Source organism: Mauremys mutica, chromosome 5, assembly GCF_020497125.1.
Source record: "Mauremys mutica isolate MM-2020 ecotype Southern chromosome 5, ASM2049712v1, whole genome shotgun sequence".
In the NCBI taxonomy this organism is placed as follows: Eukaryota; Metazoa; Chordata; order Testudines; family Geoemydidae; genus Mauremys; species Mauremys mutica.
Window position 1 is genome coordinate 53,950,678 of NC_059076.1, and position 4,978 is coordinate 53,955,655.

Below are 4,978 nucleotides of genomic sequence, written 5' to 3' on the forward strand. Positions count from 1 at the left end.
TCCTCTTCTTGTCCGCCAAGTTGAGTAGTTCTGATGTAATGGGTAATTTCTGAAAAGAATTGTTTAGGAATAGTTTTATTTTGCTGTTATTTTTCATAACAAAGTTTATTCATGAGCACGGGCTGAATAATGAAAATATTTTCTTTCAGAGAATCTCAAAGAACTGTCCTTTGTCAAAAGGGGCACCATCTGCTACTTTGCTCACTGGGATTGAGGTCACAGGCTGCTCTCATTTAGGATGTCTTCTCTCAGATTGGCCACCACTTTCCATTGTACACAGAGGGAGTGAAACCAAGCTCTCCTCAGAGAAAACAGTAACTATATGGGGTGAGTTGGAGAGGAGCACTTTGAGGACTAGTTGAAGGAAGACAGTGACCACCTTTGGGAAGGCCAGGCTGTGGCCTAAGTCCCATTGAGAACAATAGCGAGATGGTAACAGTTTTGAGACATCAGTTCTTCATGGAATTCTTTGAAGTAGGGATCAATCTCAGATTCTCCAAAGGCTCCATCCCTTTTAAAATAGCTTTTGCTAAAGGAGAAACTTTCACTTAAGAGTAAAAAAATAATATTGATCTTAAAAGGAAAGACGTACGTCAACTATAGCCTATGCAAAAGATTTCAGAGAGTTTTAACTATAAGAAAAGTTTGAAGATCCTGGAGGGGGAGTGGGGAGGTGAAGTCTGACACAGATTGCTAAATTCCTTAAAGAATCCATTTTAAAATTCATATTAACTTAAACTGATTAATGTTTTTTCCTATGACTTCTCAGAAAATTAATATCATATTCAAAGTGCTGTAATTTTGCAGAGTATTTTTCCATACATAACAAAGATGAATCCCTGCTCTAAGTGTAAAGGTCAACTCATCCTTAACTATGAGTTGCAACAAGTGTCGCTATATTAATGAGTGAAATAATGCAGAATTCAGGTGATAGGGATCAGGACTGGGAGAAGCAGTTTGACAAGGATTAAATTGGAGTGGAGGAGAGAGAATGATGAGGGAAAATATGTGTGTCATTGTACATGTATTATAAAGAGACCTAAAAGACTAAAATGAGATTGGAAAATGTAAAATGTAACGTAGTGAAAAGGTACTGATAAAAGGGAATACAAGGTCCTCATCCCCTTAGGAAATATAAAAGCATGACTTTTTTTTTTTTAATCTTGAAACATGTTGTGTGTATTATTTTCTGTATATTCTCTTATACTGTGTCAAATCTACTTGGCATCTTACTACACTTTGTTGTTCTCATTGTCCAAAACTTTGCTATTGCTATTTCAATGGCATTAAAAATAAGCCACTAATAAAAAATACTGTATCTTTATATCTCAAAGATGCATTTAGAATGATTTGTTGAGAATAGAGGCTTTAAAAGATTACAAGTGAAGAAACTGCCATGATTCCTGTCAGCATCTAACTGCATATAAAAACCTTATGGCTCTTCCTTACCCTCAGTAGAAATAGAGGAGGGAAAAAAAGACATTAGCAAGCACATTCAGTGAGGAATCACTTAACATTACCTGACACTACCATGCAAGACAATTATTCTCTGGCTTGTACAGTACAGTACGCACAGCCCTTGGCTGTTCTTTGAGTTTCTCTTACACAAGTATAATTACTTCAGGGGGATTGAGTACATGGAACTAATTGATGTTTAACATTTAAGAAATGTAACACAATTTTATGCCTGTGTAAAAATGTCAAAAGTAATTCATGTTCTTTTTTAAAAAATTCACTGCTGGCAGAATCAATAGTTACACATGGGAAATTATTCTAAATAAAAGTGCCACTTCTAATACAGAACTCTTACAGAAAAAGTAAACTTTACCTTTGGCGTTGGCAAATCTATACAATGACAGCAATAATACAGAGTTTGAATGTGGAATCAGGAACCCAGACTTGAAGCAAACATATAAGTAGCTATAAAACTTGCCTAGCTGCTGAAACTAAATAACCAAACTAATGTTTTAATGCTTTGACCCAAATTTGTTCTATTCATTTGATGGAGTCACTTTAAATTATCAGATACATGACAGAGCTCTTTAGTGTTAACCTAAGAACAATATTGAACAGCACAGTTGTCACAAAGCTCCAGCTCCAAACACACAGACACCTGAAATGAACTAAAGGAGAATCAACTTTGTTTTTTAGCAGAGAACCATCATACATTTACACATCAGCCAATTCACTACTTAATCTCAATCTCCTTTGAGCACTTGGTTTCAAAACTCACTTCTAATACTGATGCAACAAGTCTGTGGCCAAAACGGAACTTCGCGGTTATTTCTGTGCTGCATGTTATGACAACAGGAAACTTCAATTCAGTAGTTGGTATCAATATCACATGCGCCAAAAAGATTAGTCCCCTTTAAAACGTCCTCTAGCTTTTATCAGAATGGGAACTATCTCTTGAGCTGAGCAAAATTTGGAATTTGACATTTCAACATTAACATCTTGAAACAGGACAGAAAAATTGAAATGTTTCATGGAATGTGTGTCAAAACACTTTAAGACAGACAAGGTAGAATATATTTTATCGGACTAACTTCTGTTAGTAGAAGAAACAAGCATTCAAGCTTCACCAAGCTCTTCTTCACGTCTGGAAAATGTAACCAGAATGTCACAGCTAAATACAATACAGGATATGTTATTTAGCATAAGAGATGAACATACATTGCAAGAAACCACTTAAATCAACTAGGAAATTAACACCTCTGCAGTCATAAGACAAAGGATGGTTAGTTGGTTACAAATTGTTTTAATGAGGCATAAAAGCAGCATCTCAGACCGTAATTTTTAGTGTGCTGCAGAGTTATGATTTTAGGGCTGGTCTACACTAGAAAGTTAGGTTGATCTAGCTACATTGCTCAGGGGTGTGAAAAATTCACACCTGAGAAACATAGTTAAGCCAGCCTATGCCCCACTGTAGACTGCTGCTGTCTCCTGGAGAGGTGGATTAAATACAGCAATGGAAAAACCCCTTCAATGACTGTCACGAGGATACACTAGAAAATGCTAATAGTGTAGTTTATACTCACCCTTAAGTTGCCAGGATCATCTTTTTAAGTGACTTCTTGAAACATGCTTTAGCCCTTTATGTTAAACAAACTGTCCACCTTGTATTCAGTTGTGACACTCTGGTTCTGTTCCAGACCAAAAGACGACCTCTCTGAAGCTCGATAGCTTCTCTCTTCCACCAACAGAAGTTGGTCCACTAAAAGAAGTTACCTTATTTACCTTCTCTCTCTCATATTTTGGGATAAACACAGCTACCACACCACACCACTGCAAAGAAACATTCAACATTTTCAATCAAAGTAAACATTTTAACAATCCTGAAACTGGTTTTTTAATTGACTCAAAATCTTTATTTTTAAGTCAGATCAACATTAAACCAAATTTCTTTCCCCCTGTTGGAGCTATAGTTCAGGCCCCGTTGTCTGATATGGACCTAGCTCTCTGGAAGACCACATCCCTTCCCTTTGTGCACATGCTGTTTTTAATTACACGTGTATGTACCCCCTTCCTCATGCCCACCTCATTCAGGGTTCCTATCTCATTCAGAATTAGAACTGTGCAGAGAATGGTAGTTTCATTTCATTGAGAATTCTGATATTTTGATATGTGGGTACTTGGAAACCCCAAAATTTCAAAATTCTCTGCAAAAGGACCTAGAGCTCTGGGGCAGGGTGTCTAGTGGGTTGCCTGAGAGCTGTGGTCCCTGAATGCCCTTGGATATCTGGTCCCAAGTCAGGCCTCTTGGTGGGGCAGCCAAAGCTCCACAGCTCTGTGGCATCTGAGAAAACTGCCAGGGGGGCTGCTGAGAAGCTAGGTGGGTGAGCTGGCAGGAAGCCAGGCAGCTCAGAACTTTGTCAAATTCAAACTATTTTGATACTGACAAAAATTAGCAAGTTTAAAAAAAAATTATCATTTTTCTGGCCAGATCTATTCAGAATTCAGTTCTTCAAGGTGCTGAGGAATGAAGTGCAAACCTGAAGTATCCTGTCTTATTCACTGTGTGTTGTCTGACTTGCACATTGAGGATGACATTCTGGCCCCAATGAAGTAAGTGGGAATGTTGCCATTGACTTCAGAGGGGCCACTGTTTCACCATAAAGGTTTAATCTTCTTGATCAGTCTGTCTGCAGTCTAGCAAAGCACTTAAGTACACGTAGTTCCATTAATTTCAATAGTCACGCTCACCTGCTTAAAATGAAGGACATGATTAACCAGGGGCGGCTCTAGCCAAGCACGGTGGCACCGGAGCCACGGGACCATCAGACCCTCCACAGGCACGCCTGCGGGAGGTCCACTGGAGCCACCTGCTGCCTTCCCGGCAACTGGCAGAGCACCCCCCGCGGCATGCCGCCCCAAGCACGCGCTTGGCGTGCTGGGGCCTGGAGTCGCCCCTGTGATTAACTCACCCACTGAAGTCAACCCGACTACTCGTGGTTAAGTGCACTGCTGTATTGTATATCAGAGTGCTCTACAACTTCTAGGATCAAATCCTCAGTTTTATTCTGGGCCAAATTATGTTTGCAGAGAGTAAATCTAAGCTAAGTTCAAATATGCATCAGTGTAACTCAGCACCCTTTTGGGCTTTCAGTGGACAGGATGAAGTACATACAGCGAATGAGACAGTGATGCAGAAGTTCCCATTCTTCATTCATTATGATGTTTGGATTGTGTCAAATGACCTAAGTAAGTGTTTACTCACTGATTGGTGAAGATAAAAATAAATAGTCAACAGTCGCATCATCCACTGAACACCATCCAGTATGGACACTGAATAAGGCAGGGTAATTTGGAAATAATAACATGTCTTGTAATTAGTGACTATTGTAGTGCACATGCACACAGGAATGGCTACTGTTCCCTGGCAATTTTCAATATGGCATTTCTTTTCAGCTGCTCACGTCACAACCTTTGTATTTTTTCATTTCTCATTTAATACAGAAATGCAGAAACTTTACATGGT